We start from the raw sequence: 7,928 nt of genomic DNA, 5'->3' as shown, positions 1-7,928 counted from the left end.
ATTCCACACTGACAGCAACAGTTGTCAAGCCCCACACACACACTAGATTGGATCACAGCACAGGAGGATACAAATCCACGTTCTTCAAATGATAAATCAACCAAATGGCTGACTGCAGACATAGGGCTGGGTTATTCTCCAGCTGCCCATTACAAAATTCCCCTGGTGCCCTCAGCACCAAAGGAACCAAGATACTGGGCTGATTTGGTAAGATCTTCTTGTGTTATGAGTGTTTCCAACTGTTGAATATGGATATCTCATGATGTTAAAAAATACACAGTTCTAGTGTTCTGATCCTATACAACTCTGCCCTTTAACAGATCAACATATTTCTCAGCAAATATTTCATCTCTGAAATAATTCAAAAAACTGAATTACATTCAGTTGAAAACAGCTTGCCTAAGCATACATTTGAGGCAGACAATCATCTCACTTCATGCTAATTCTTGGATCTAAAGAGAAAAAAAAAAAGTGAGAGATTTTTTTTTTCTTTAAAATTAGGGGAAAACCCTATAAGACGACTAGATCTGGGGTGCAAGATAACACAGACAATTTCCAACATAAATGCTAGTTATTAGGTGTCATGTAGAGTCAGGAGTTGCCATGGAATCCATTTGCTTCTAAACCAGCTCCTCCTGCTGGAATACTTTCTCATTATTATTTCTTTCAGTAGCACAAAAGGAACTGGCTAGAGAAGAAATGTTATTTTAAGGTAAAGTTTCTACTACGTCTGCAATCAGACATGAAATTAAAATCTAAATTTAAAGCTATATTTCTGTTCAAATGTAAAGCTACGTTACTGTGGTCAGAAGAACAAAATTGCAGGCTGTTTATAGAGATTCAGTAAAGCAGAGAAAACAAATTATAGCTTAAGTCTCTCTTACAGCTGTCTTCCCATGAGTGAAAATAAATGTCATATCTGAAGTCTGCTGTTTACATTTTCCCATTATGCTTAACTTTTAACATTTTCATACTAGTTATTCCATGCAATAGCAGCCTCATTACCAGCCTAATTACTAATGTCCTTGTATGCAGAACAGTGTGTGTATGCTGGACACCGGGTTTATTAGACCAATGAACTCACTTGTTGTGATGTCAGTTTCAATAGATGGATTTTACAAGAAAAAAAAAATGTGATCACGCCTTCAAACTCTTGACACGCTGATTATTGGGTTTCAATTCTTTTGCATACAATGTACTGTGGTGAGGCTGGAGGACAATACTGGAAAGTAACCAGCAATATTAGAAAACTATGTCAGTGATTTGCAGCTTGGCATGTTAATACTTATTATTAATATTATTGTTTATTATAGACATTGACTAGCATTGCATCTGGAAGCTCTAAACAGAAATAGGATTCTATTGTGATCAGCACTGTATGGAGATAAACACAGCCCTCGCCTCCAAGAGCTTGTATTGTATGACCCAGTCTTGTAAACTGATCTGGGCAGATAGATTCTTGCGCCCCTGCGGAGTGCCCCAGCCCTCCAACGTGGCCTGAGCTTCCTACATAGCCCTCATGTGGAGAAGTAGCAAGCAAACTTCAGGTGTGGGGAGCCCAAGCCTTTCTGGTTTGCTTCTCTCCCACCCTCCCGCAGTTGAACTACACCCAAGGGAAGTTTTGGCAAATCCACCATCTTACTGAACTGGATTTTCACCTTAGTCACTCCTTAGAGTGTGTGGTGGCATAAACATCACAAAGTCACTGAGTGGTTGGGGGACCTCTGGAGATCATCTAGTCCAACCGCCCTGCCAAGCAGGGTCACCTCAAGCACGTTGCACAGGATGGCATCCAGGCGGATTTTGAATATCTCCAGAGAAGGACATATCTCCACAGCCTCTCTGGAATATCTCCACATCCTCTCTGAGCAATCTGTTCCAGTGCTCTATCACCATCACAGTAAAGCAGTTTTTCCTCATGTTCAGCTGTACCTTCCTGTGTTTCAGTTTGTGCCCGCTGCCTCTTGTCCTGTCGCTGGGCACCACTGAAAAGAATCTGGCCCCATCACCTTGACACCCTCCCTTAACATATTTATATACATTGATAAAATCTCCTCTCAGTCTTCTCCTCTCCAGGCTAAACAGGTCCAGCTCTCTCAGCCTTTCCACATAAGAGAGATGCTCCAGTCCCCTAATCATCTTCGTAGCCCTCCACTGGACTCTCTCCAGGAGCTCCATGTCTCTCTTGTACTGGGGAGCCCAGAACTGGACACAGTACTCACCAGGGCTGAGCAGAGGGGCAGGATCACCTCCCTTGACCTGCTGGCAACACTCTTCTGAATGCACCCAGGATACCATTGGCCTTCTTGTCCACAAGGGCACATTGCTAACTCATGGTTAATTTGTTGTCTGCCAAGTCTCCCACATCCCTCTCCACAGAGCTGCTCTCCAGCAGGTCAGGCCCTAGCCTGTACTGGTGCTTGGGGTTATTCCTCCCTAGGTGCAGGATCCTGCCCTTGCCTTTGTTGAACTTCATGAGGTTCCTCTCCTCCCAACTGTCCAGCCTGTCGAGGTCCCTCTGAATGGCAGCACAGCCCTCTGGGGTATCAGCCACTCCTCCTGGTTTTGTGACATCAGCAAACTTGCTGAAGGTAGGCTCTGTCCTTCAGCCAGGTCATTGATGATGAAGTTGAACAGGACTGGACCCAGTACAGACGCCTGGAGGACACCACTAGCTACAGGCCTCCAACTAGACTGCACCACTGAGCACAGCCCTCTGAGCTCTGCCATCCAGCCATCTCTCAGTCCACCTCACTGACCACTCATCTAACCCACCTCCTGAGCTTACCTATGAGGATATTATGGGAGACAGTAACAGACTTGCTGAAGTCCAGGTAGACAACGTCCACCACTCTCCCCTCATCTACCCAGACAGTCATTCCACCACAGGAGGCTCTCAGATTTCCCCTTGGTGAACCCATGCTGACTACTGCCCATCACCTTCTTTTCTGCCACATGCTTAGAGATGACCTCCAGGATGAGCCGTTCCATCACCTTTCCAGGGATGGAGGTGAGGCTGACAGGCCTGTAGGTTCCTGGGTCCTCCTTCTTGCCCTTTTAGAAGAATGGAGTGACACTGGCTTTCTTCCAGTCCTCAGGCACCTCTCCTGTTCTTTATGACTGTTCAAAGATGGTGGGGAGTGGCCTCGCAATAACATCTGCCAGCTCCCTCTGCGCCCATGGGTGCATGCCATCGGGGCCCACGGACTTGTGGGTGTCAAGTTTGTATAGATGATCTCTAACCTGATCCTCCTCAACTGAGGGAAAGTCTTCCTTTCTCCAGACTTTCTCTCTTGTCTCCAGGGTCTGGGCTTCCTGAGGGCTGGCCTTAGCAAAGAAGGCATTCGGTAACTGCCTTCTCTGTATCCTTTGGCACCAGGGCACCCACCCCATTTCACAGCAGGCCCCCATAGTCTACCTTTTCTCTATTCTACCTTAAGTTACTTGTATGTGTAGAAGATACTTGTTGGTATTACTCAACTGCAGAACGGGAGTCAAGCTTCTGGCTGTTATTTACATTTCTTCAACAACAGCTTCTGGCTGTTATTTATGTCTCTTCAGCTGGAAAGTTTTGCTCCTGCCAGGAAATCAGAGCAAGCTCTGTGCCATGTGCCACCCTTCCCTCTCCACCCCAATATCTTCTAAGATTGCACAACTGCTAGTAAACTCCTGCACTCATGCAGAGGTCTGGGGTACCTCCCAGGAAGCTCCCCAGCATGCTACAGTTTCTGGGACAGGCACTACTTTTGAAATGCAAAAGAGCACATAGGAGAAGGCTAGGACAGAGAACCCTTTGCACTGGAGGGAAAGCAGAAGTTCATTGCTGCCCTGCAAGGAGCAGAAGCAGCCCAGTGTCCGGAAACCACAAGGGCTGGGGCTGTGGAGATGGGACAGCGAGCTGCAAGGGCAGGGCTCACCCCACACTACCTGAGCAAGAAGAGTTGGGGCTGGTGCAGGGATGGCAGCTGGGCTCAAGCCAGAGCCCAGGTCATCAGAAAAGTCCACGGGGGCAAGGCAGGACCAAGGTCAAGCCATGTCCTGATCAAAAAAAATCTATGGCCAGATGGCTGCTCTGACAAGTGGCTGGCTTTAGTCATGTACCAACAGCATGTTGTGCAAAAGCCAAAATTAAAACCAGACTCCAGCAGATCCTAAGGTTTTGGCATGTTTCAAAAATGTGGCATTAGCATCACCGAGCTATCACCAGACCTAAGAAATTGTGATTCTCTGCTCATCTACCAGCTATATCTGAGAGGACTTACATGGAGCAAGCAAACCTTGGAACTTCCTCCCTCCTGCTGCAAGTAGTGGTCTTGTAGCAACTTCTCAGGAGAGGCACTGTGGGGAAACTGTCCTTTAACTGGCTCTAACTTCAGCTGGTTACACCCAGTTGTCACATTATGTAAATAAGAGTCCTGCCACCAGTGAAGAATAGTCAGAATTCAGGGTTTAGACAAAACATTTCAAGAGTGAGGCAAAACCTAAATGGAAAAAAAAAAAAAAAAAGCCAAGGGCCAAGCCTTGGGAAACACCCTCAGTAACAGATTTAGCTTTGTCTGAAATAGGTTAAAACGGAATTTAAGCTTACAAGTCTGGCACTGTTCCCCTGTGCCCCTTTCCCATATACGCAATTGATCCCACAGTGTTTTCCTGAGAGGCATCACCTCCTCTGTATCACTGCTAAAGAAAACAGTAGCAGACTCAGTTCATACTGCAGTGGCCATCGGGCATCTATTCACCACGTGGGCAAGGCAGATGAGTAGCGACAGGCTTGTAGAGTGTCCAAATAACTCAGAAAATGTTTAGCAACAGGGCTTGGTGTATAATGGTTGCAGACATAAATTTAATCACAGTCATAACCACAAACAGGTATGAGACTGAAACAAATACAGCTCCTATTAAAATCCACGTGGAGAATACTTCCGTCACAGCACAAAACTGTCAACATCCTGGTGCTCGTAAAACACCGAGTGCACGTGGTACCAGCCGCGGGAGCTGCTCCCCTGCGTCCCTCTGCCTTGGCCTCACCAAGTCGAGGTGAAGGGAGGCTGGAGGGAGAGCTTTAGCACAGCAGAGGCAGGCGGCTCCCCAGGCTACAGATTTCATCTGGAACTGCGTGCACTATGCCAGAGCACGGCGTGTCCTCGAGGCGGGCTGAGCTGCTTCTCGAAACCCAAGCGGCGATACGCATCTACCCGTGACCTCTTAATTACGGGGTTGATGGTAAGCACAGACCGTGGAGCGGGCCCCGCTATTTCTGAGCATTACTCTTTGGGGTGCTGAAATTCGAACAGGCTTCTGCTGACAGACTTTCCCCGACTAATGAAATAACTTCTCAGCTAATGAAAGCCAGGCCTCGGCGAGGGAGCTCTCGGCGATAGCGAGGGGCTGGAGGAGCCTCGGCTGCGTGGCCACCTGAGGCAGTGGGCTTCCTCTTGGACCTCCTTTTGGGGTCACCACCACAGGCTCGCCCTTGCTGTAGGGCGAGGAGCCCAGGCGCAGCCTCTCCCTCTAGCACCCATCACGTGGGTGGCTCCACCTCAGGGGCTCCCCTTCCACCAGCCCCAGCGGGCGGCTCCCGCCTCCTCCCTTCGCTGCCGGCTAATTAGCAACCAGAATAATTAGGGGGAGAAGAAGGGGAAGAAGCCCCACGCCGCAGGGGGCGCTCCGAGTGCCACACAGCGGCGCCTGCGCGCGCCCCCGCGCGTGCCCGCGCCCCCCCCCCCCCGCCGTGCCCGCGCCCGCACCCCCGCGCGGGAGGCGGTGGCGCTGTGGGGAAGGGTGGGGGCGGGGCGGGCGCTGAGGCGCCGTTTCCCGCGCTCGTGCCGGCGGCGGGCGCGGCGCGTGGGGCGAGGCGGCCGTTGGCGGGTGGCCGCTGGCGTCGCGCGCAGGGGGGAGATGGAGGGGGGGTGTCACGGAGGTAGCTCCGTGAGGGGTAGCTGTGAGGGAGAGGCGGCGGGGCCCGGGAGGGGCTTAGCGTAGGAGCTGTATTTGTTTTGGGCTCCTACCTGTTTGTGGTTACGGGTCTGGTTAGGTTTGTGTCTGTGAGCATTGTACGCCAAAAATAAAAAAATAAATTTTTTTTGGCTTCTTAAAGTTTGTCGTTTCTTCCAAGTTCGTTCCCGTGCCCGTCCCGAACCCCTCAGCCCTTATACGGGCGTTTCAGCTCGATGCTGGTGTTCCCGGACTTCTTTGGGAAAACAGAAAAAGAAAAAAGAAAGATGTGCCCGAGCGTAATTGTTATTTACCATAAAGCCGATTTCTTCCCCCGTTTCTTCATGTTTTCTTTCGCTGCCTTACGTCCCAGTAAGATATCTCGGCTTCCTACCATTATCAAGAGTGTATTCAATAAGATAAGGGCTAAAAGGCACTGACCTTTGACACCGCTGGAAAAATGAATATAAATCATCTTGTTACATTTACGCCAAAGCCAAGAAAATTGAGCGGAGAGCGTGGCCAAGGAAAGTGCCCCCCGAAAGCATCGCTTAAAAAGTCCGCGGACACAAAGCCTAAAACTGTCTAAAAGTTACCGAAAGCGACCAGCAGCCGTGCTGGTGGTCGTTTGCTCTAATTCTGCAGTATTTCTGTGATTATTTGTGAGAGATACATTCGGAATCGCTTATATCCGAGGAGTGGTATTCAAGGGTCTGTTAACTATTTCCTGCGTTTTGTTGGAGAATCCGCTTTCTCGTCGCCCTACTTCCCCGAACATCCTAATAACATTAGCAAAAGGGGAGGAATAAAGCACCTAGAGCACGGCGTGAATCTGGGAGGTTAAGATCTAGATCAGTTAAAACACATTAATCGCTTCTGAACGGTCTCAAAGTGCATGTGCCGTGTATATTTATGTCAATATCGCCTCGATTAGGGCACGGATGAAAATTCACCTCACACACCAATTCACCAGGGTACCTTGGGGCTCGCAGCTGAAGTTACCGGTCCCTTATAAAGGGTCTCAGCCGTGAGGCGGGCACGGAAACGCAAGCACCCCCGGGGTTGTGCAGCTCAGGAAAAGGAAACTCGTCTCGTTTAAAGACAGCCGAGTTTTGGTGTACTCTCTTTGACTGTGAGGGTCCGTACGAGGTCGGGTCCTGCCTTCTTGCTCAGACCAAGTGGAGGGAGGTTTTGACGTCTCGAAATCTGCCCGCACCTAATACCAGGCCGGCTTTTTTTTTAAGCAATCGTGAGGTTGACCTGCACGGTTAGACCGCTGATAGTTACCTTTTTAAAAGGCTAGCAAGAGAGCACTGTATAGGCAGTGTCCTAGCACTTTACAGACCTCTCTGCCTAAGGAGTGGTGGCCACCTTATTCCTTGGGGGGGGGTAATAACTGCGTCCAAATTCACAAACCAATAAATACATCAAACCACGCCAGAGGAGACTGGATCGGATTTGTCCTATAGGGAAATGACCCAGTAGGGCTTTTTTTTTTTTTTTTTTTTTTTTTCCTCCCGCTTTGATTTGCGGAGCGCTCCCTCTCTCTCCCCACACGCACGCATGCTGCACGTTGCGCCTGGTTGCACAAGCTCTCCACGGCGTGCAGCTGGAAGCCCGGCTCGTTTCCTTGCCTCGTTTTCCCCTCAGCCACCCCATCTCACAACGCCGGCTTTTTTAACACGAACCGCGTTCCGCTGCCGGCTTGTTCGCTCCCCCGGTATCACCAACGCCCAGCGGAGGACAACGAAGCCGGTGGCTACGGATCGGCCCGGGTCCCCGGCCGCTCCGAAACTGCCCCCCGAGAGCTGCCGGGGGCTGCCCCGGTGCTAAGGGGGCTGTAAGGGGGTGACCCGGGCCGTGCTCAGCCTGACTAGCTTCGGGAGCCGAGCCTCTGTGGCACCCCGTCCTTGGCGCGCTCCTCTCAAGGCTGCGGGACCCGGCGCTGCCCTCGCCGAGCTCCTGCGGAGGGACAGAAGTGCGTGCCGCTCGTT

The sequence above is a fragment of the Cygnus atratus genome, chromosome 3 (genome assembly GCF_013377495.2).
Source record: "Cygnus atratus isolate AKBS03 ecotype Queensland, Australia chromosome 3, CAtr_DNAZoo_HiC_assembly, whole genome shotgun sequence".
In the NCBI taxonomy this organism is placed as follows: domain Eukaryota; kingdom Metazoa; phylum Chordata; class Aves; order Anseriformes; family Anatidae; genus Cygnus; species Cygnus atratus.
The sequence above is the reverse complement of the archived record's forward strand: the minus strand, read 5'-3'. Positions refer to the sequence as shown.